The following is a 7,286-nucleotide window of genomic DNA, read 5'->3' as shown; positions in this document are numbered from 1 at the left end:
ATATGACAAGCATCCATAGGAATAACGTCACAAAGCACCTCGTCCTTGTAAGAACCCATTGTGAAACCAACACGTACCTGTCTTGTAACCTTCACCTTGCTACCATCATCAAGCCAATGTAAATTATAAGGTTTAGGATGTACCATAGTAACGAGTGCCAATTTTTCTACCATCTCCGTTGAAGCCACATTCGTGCAACTTCCTCCGTCAATAATCACACTACACCACTTGTCTTTCACTTGACACTTTGTATGAAAAATCTAGTCTCGTTGCTCCGTTGTAATAGGCTCTGTATTAGCTTGCAAAGTACGTCGTAGAACAAGATTAGTATCATACATAGGTGGTTCATAAGGCTCAAAATCCACCTCTCCCTCCTCGGCTTCATTCAATAGAAACAACCTATCTTCGTTGTCTTCTTCAAATAACTCATCACGAACATCCACGGCCTCTCGCAATGTGATATTTCGTTTGTTAGGACAAGCATTCTGAAAGTGTCCAAAACCTTGACACTTAAAACAACGAACAGTAGCCAAACTCTTTTCTTTAGGCGTCTGAACAGTCTTAGGGACTGTTTGAGCGACTGGTGTTGCTGGAACAGTAGGTTTCGAACTAGAACTCGAACTAGCTCCCATATTCTTAGACAAATCAGGTTTACTCCAAGGATTAACTTTCGATGAGTTACTCACATAAGCACGTTTAGTCTTATTTTGCCCTTCCGCCTTGATACAAAGATCACATAACATATCGAAAGAAGAATAAGGGTGCATCTCGACCGCATGAGCAATATTATTAAGTTTAACCCTCGAAAGAAACGAGCCATCTTTTGTTCCTCAATCTCCTCTACTTCACTCATAAGGGTTATTCTTTCAAATTCAGCAATATAATCGGCAATACTCAAGCTCCTTGCATTAATTCAGCCAATTTACGATATAAATCAATCTTATGAGTTTTGGGAACAAACCTCTTTCGTAGCTTACGTTTTAAAGACTCCCATGAAGCTAGCTTTTCCTTCCCTTCACGTGCCCTAGCAGCCTTCAAACTTTCATACCATAAAGATGCATTCTTGCGTAGCTTCAAGATTGCATATTTGCAACGCTTCTCATCATCAATGTCCTTGAAGTCGAACATCCTCTCCATCTGTCTTTCCCATTCAAAATATTCCTCGGGATCCGTGCCACCAACAAACTCCGGAAGTTCATTGATTTTGAACTCATCCATGTACTTGACCGGTTCTCTCCGTGGTTGCATACGCTGTCCTGGGGTAAAGTTGATGTTCTTTAAAGCCTCTTGGAGATTTTGAAGAAAATTTGGATCATTAAAATCCATGATCACCGTCCCGGATCAACAAATCGCTCGATGCCAAATGATACGAAAATTACTCAAAAGAATTAGATTCGTTAGAGTTGCAAATGAATTAACCAAACTGGACAAAGGTCAAGACTGTCCGATTATTGTCGATTTATAAGATTTGAACGGTTTATTGAACTGTCGATTCGAACGAGAACTTAGTAATTTTTATGTGTTTTTTTGTGATATAAACGAAACAAGAAAATAAAAGGATATTTGCTTGAGCTAGACCTATAGCTCAACCAATGGTGAATTATAATCAAGACCTATTGATTATAACTCGTGTTAATGTTCGAAAACGCGTCAAACAATAACGAAATTCGGAACGAAACTCGTCGAACCTATGCTTACACAATGTAAACGAAACTTTGCAAGTTTATTGATAATTCTTGGATGTGAAATAAGGATACAATAGCTCCCTATTTATACTAAGCTAGACCGACTCCTAGAGGACTTAAGGAAACAATCGACTTCCCTAATCTTACTCGACATAGGCTATGGCTAATTTGCCTTATTATAATCCTAATACTTTTAGGGAAAATAATTAAAGGAAATAACAACTAGGAAATAATTAACTAAAACAGATTTTAAGAAAATTGGAAACTTTCCTAAAACCGGATAGACTACTAATTAGGAAAACTTAAATAAGGAAAGATATGGCAACCGACTTTGTGCTTGCCTATGCACGTTTCCTTGCTTCTCCATACTCGGTCTTTGTTGCTTGGCGTCCAAGGTAAGACTATACTTGGAGCCCAAGTAAACACACGACTCCTTTGGCTGATTCGGACTTGACACCAAATAGTCGATTGATCCGAATAGTCCTCGGATCTGTTTCATTTAGCTGCTCCAGATCTAAGTTAACTTCTTCATCAATCAATATCGTATCACCCACTACATTCCATGTCTTCACATGAGAATTTCCTAACTCCCACTCAATTCTACACATTTCGAAATTGACTTCTCAATCGAAATTTATTCAAGAATTGAAATATAAATTGCATTGCCAAGTTATTAAGATAAAACCATATATGTTCCCATCATATCCTTTCAAAATGCCTATTTTGAAGTGGTCTCATCTTAACCTTGCGGAAAGAGATTTTAAATCTCCAACACACTCATGTCATAATGACGTGTAGTAATGTCATTTTCAAATATAAACAATATTTAGAACACATCCTTCGCAAATACCCTTTTGGAAGGAGGTTTAACCATTTCATAGTGAGGTTAAACAATGACATTTGCGTGGTTAAAAACTTTGGCCATTGAAGATATCGGTATATCAATTTTGCAACTCGATCATAACTAGTATGTTACTTTGATTCATTTAGGCTCTTAAGTAAATCTCATGGTTGAAACTATTGGTCAAATGTTTCATAAACTCAGTCAAAAACTTGTTGAGACTTTACATTAGTCATTTTCTTCCAAAACTTCTTTTGGTCTCCTCGTGTAGTTATCTTGAGAATATACTCTTATGATTACTACACTTGATCTCTTTAGTCATATAGAACTAACTTGAGACCATAGATCTCATCTATTCGGCATACTATGTAAATAGATATACCTTTATTCAAATCATTCTCTCTTGCGTAGATCTTCGGTGATTTGACATACCTATAAGAGAGTTCATAGACTCAAAATTGTTTCATAAATGATCATACACAAGCCTTAAGCATGTGGACATATAATGAAACCCGTCATTATAATTGTCTATTAGATCACCTTAAGTGACTAATCTTATGTTTCAAGGAGCAAGCATTTAAAGATGAAATTTTAGAACGTAAAGGATAAATGATAAAACGGGTGACTTGGGTTGCAAACCAAGTCACCATCATCCAAAATACAACTCATTATCCAAAATACCTTTCCATGTCGAACACGGAAACTTAAAGTTCTAAAATCCAAAACATTACTTAAAATAAGACAATTGAAAAACAAAGCTCCATAAAAGTTATCCTAAGCTTCTCCATGGTTTCTCATGCTTGTTTTTCCTTTCCTTTGTCTTTGCTTGGTGGAGGCCCTATTTACAATAAAAAGGGAGATACATTATCACAACTTTGCATCATAATACCATAGTTGAATTTAGAAACATAAAAGAAGGTTAGTCATTTACCTACTGGAGTGATCTTTCCAGCTTTGATATCACCAAGGTACTTGGAACAATTTCTTTTCCAATGTCCCATGCCATTACAATAATGGCACTTATCAAGAGGACCCTTCTTGACTTCGGAGGTGCTAGCTTCACAAGACTTAGCTTTGGTGAATGTGGGAGCTTGCTTTTTACCCTTCTTTCCACTCTTCTTGAACTTCCCCTTACTCTTTGTGCTTATGTTAAGCACATCCTTGGGAGGGTTCACATTTAACCCCATGTCCCTCTCGGCTTGCACAAGTAACTTGTGCAACTCCTCAAGAGACACATCCTTGTCTTGCATGTTGAAATTCACCCGGAATTGCATATATGCCTTGACTTTAGACAAGGAGTGTAGAATCCTATCTACGATGAGTTCTTTGGGGATTTCAACCTTTTGAATTTTCAAGGTCTCGACAAGCTCCATGAGTTTGAGCACATGAGGGCTAACCTTTTGGCCCTCTTTGAAGTCGAGATCAAAGAATGCCGCGCCGCCTCATATTGGACGATCCGCGGAGTTTGTGAAAACATGGTCACAAGTTTGGAGTAAATCTCATTAGCATTGCCCATTTTGAAGGCTCTCCTTTGGAGGTCCGCCTCCATCGCAAATATTAAGACATTTTTCATTGCGGCGGACTCCTTTTGGTAAGCCTCATAAGCTTCCCTAGTGGCCGCGGTGGACCTAGTGGAGGGTTCGGGTGGAGAGGCCTCGGTAAGGTAACGAAGCTTGTCGTCACCTTCGGCGGCTAATTTGAGTTGGGCATCCCAATCGGAGAAATTTGACCCATTCTTTTCAAGTTTACATCGATCCATAAAAGATCGGAGCCAAGATGAAGTAGCGAGTGGTGTAGCATTAGGAGTTGGTGTTGCCATTTGTTATGAAAAAGAAGTGGTCTACAAAACAAAATATAAGGAGTAAAACAATTGTCGTTTTAATAATACTCGTAAAAATGTATGATTTAAACAAGTTTTATGCATTTTTCTAGTGACCTCTACCCAACTAGAATAAATGATTCCAAGACCCAAATTCATATTAACTTAGGGCACGGTGTGCCGAAATACCCCTTATTAACATAACTCGGTGGATTAACCTTTTAATCGATTCTACTTTTAGAATTCTTGGTCGATGATGTTTACATTAATATTCATCTCTAGCCCGAAACACATCCGGAAATCGTCGTGAATACTTTCGTTGAGTACAACCCAAATTTCGAATAAATGTGTCCATAATCCAAACCCATATCAATTTAGGGCACGGTGTGCCAAAATACCCCTCATTAACATGAACTCGGTGGATAAACATTCATCACCCACTTCCCCTACGTAACAAGGTTTGTACCCCGGTGTGGCCGAGTGCACTCCCTCGCGAAATAGGTTTTCATGGTTTCTACTATTTGGTAAGGCTATGTCTCAATTGATTGTTTTAGCGAGAGGTCATGTCAAATTATTATCTATCACGTTTTAAGTGAACTAAAGCGGTGAACTACGATAATTATATTTGACACGGTCGATAAACTCGATAAAATAAGGATGCATGTTTTAGTTATGGCGATTTAGCGATGCATGTGACATAAAATAAAATGCAAGCATAAAGATAAATAAATCCTAGTATGGCCTTCCTAAAATAGAAAACTATTTAACTATTACATATTCGGAAACCAACTCCATTGGTCCCTTGAACTTCGGTTGTGGCACGCATCTCGAGGTAACACCGCCTTTATGTATCGCCATTCTTGAAGAAATCCGTCTTTTGGAACTCCGGAATGAATAAAATTGCATAATAAATTACATAATTTCCTATTATACATTTGTAACTAAAAAAAAAATAAATCTATTAAATTACAAAACGGTGATACGAGATCACAATAAAATTACAACCGAATCGATATTCCCATACATTTCGGAAATACCAATTAAAATCTAAGGCCATACTAAGTAAAATTACATAATTCAAAATTACATAAATTGAAATTATGACAATCATAAAGAAAATGCAGCATTATAATATGTAAGAACATGCTCAATTTTATGCTAAATCGCCTTTAATTAGCCAATATCGTATATTACTCGGTTTTTACGGATTTGCGTGATTTCAACATTTTATAATCACAAAAATACATAAACTCACATTTATGCATAAGTTAATTACCCTAACCTCTTAGGACTCAAAATATAGTCTTCACTAATAATTTGACCATAATTAACTTTCATTTACAAAATTGTTCATAAATGGACCAAAAATTACAAAAATAAGCTATTAGACTTCAAATAAATCCAAAAATTTCAAATAAATTCAAAATTTGAAATTTAAATTCATGAACATTCTGGAAAAATTCCATGACACTCATAATGTTCAAAATCTTAGGTTAAAAATTTCAAAAATTTTCCGGAAAAACAATGTTGCGGTTTATCGATTTTAATAAAATAATCATAAAAACATGGAAAAATTATTTTCATTAACTTTTCAATTTTAGATCTGAAAAATATAATAAAATGCAACATTAGATGTTTTTCTTAAGTCATAGATTATGTTTTTATTCATTTTCACTAATAATGTCACTATTTATGCCATTTTTCTTCAAAAATTCATAAATCATGCAAAAAGACTTCTTTATAGCCAATTATTTTACACACATCTTGTAAAATTGCATGTGACAACATATTAATTTTCTATGACCAGATTCGAAATTTAACTCATATTAACCTATTTTTCACTTAAATCCGAATTTAATAATGAGAAATTCATTTTTCGAGCATAACAAGTCCAAAAATTATGAAAATTTACAGGTTATCTCAAAATAATATATGTGACAACATATCCAAAAATCAACTTAAAATTCGAAGTATAGCTAATTTTCGACCAAAAATGACATTTTTACTCATAAAATCACATTTAAATGCCATTATTGTAAAATATGAACAATAAAAATCCGAAAAATTAACCAAAATATCCTAAAACATGGACCAGAAATATTAACATGCATGTAATAATTTCGTGATATATCATAATAACACAAATTTTACAAGTTTTATTTGTTATTCATATAACTCGGAAAAACTTTTAACCAATTTGCATGCAAACAACCGTGGCTCTGATACCGATTGAAGGAAATGTAGATTCATATACATATTAACATACTCATATATGTCTAAATAATTTGTCATAAAATTAAAACGGATTTTATGCATGCAAACAAATAATATAATAGAGGAGAAATCAAGTCCTTACATTGAAGATTTCGGTTATATTGGGCACAAGAGAGATCACCTTTCTCTCTTGTTCTTGAGCTTTCCCTTATGGATGAACAAGATCTAAGTATAAGATCTCTCCCTAAGCTTTATACCCAAGGCTCCTCTTAATTTGATTAATATTACAAATACTAGTATAATATTAATCAAGGTAGAAAATTGAACCAAAAACTTTTATAAAACACTTATATGTTTCGGTTTTATGGAGGGAGAAATAGAGAGCTTTTTATCTCTCTAGAATACTAATTTTGGATGATCAATTAGAATGAAAACAATACACTACACTTAGTATATTATTAGGTAAAATTATTGAAAAACAATGATAGCATTTGCCTTCTCAAAACCGTGTAAGAGGAGGGGCTTTTTGAGAGCCAATGCATGGAGAAATTGTTCTTCACAAGGAACAATAGGCTTGCATGGCTAGGTTTGCTTTTAATCATTGTGTTTTTCCACTAATTACAAACAACATATAATTAGCTTAAATCCTTCTAATTTTCGGCCCACTCTATAATATGGATTCCATATTATTTTTGTCAATTGTCTATATGTTACATGTCACATGTCA

This window comes from Silene latifolia, unplaced genomic scaffold, assembly GCF_048544455.1.
Source record: "Silene latifolia isolate original U9 population unplaced genomic scaffold, ASM4854445v1 scaffold_178, whole genome shotgun sequence".
Classification (NCBI taxonomy): domain Eukaryota; kingdom Viridiplantae; phylum Streptophyta; class Magnoliopsida; order Caryophyllales; family Caryophyllaceae; genus Silene; species Silene latifolia.
Note: the sequence above shows the minus strand (reverse complement) of the source record.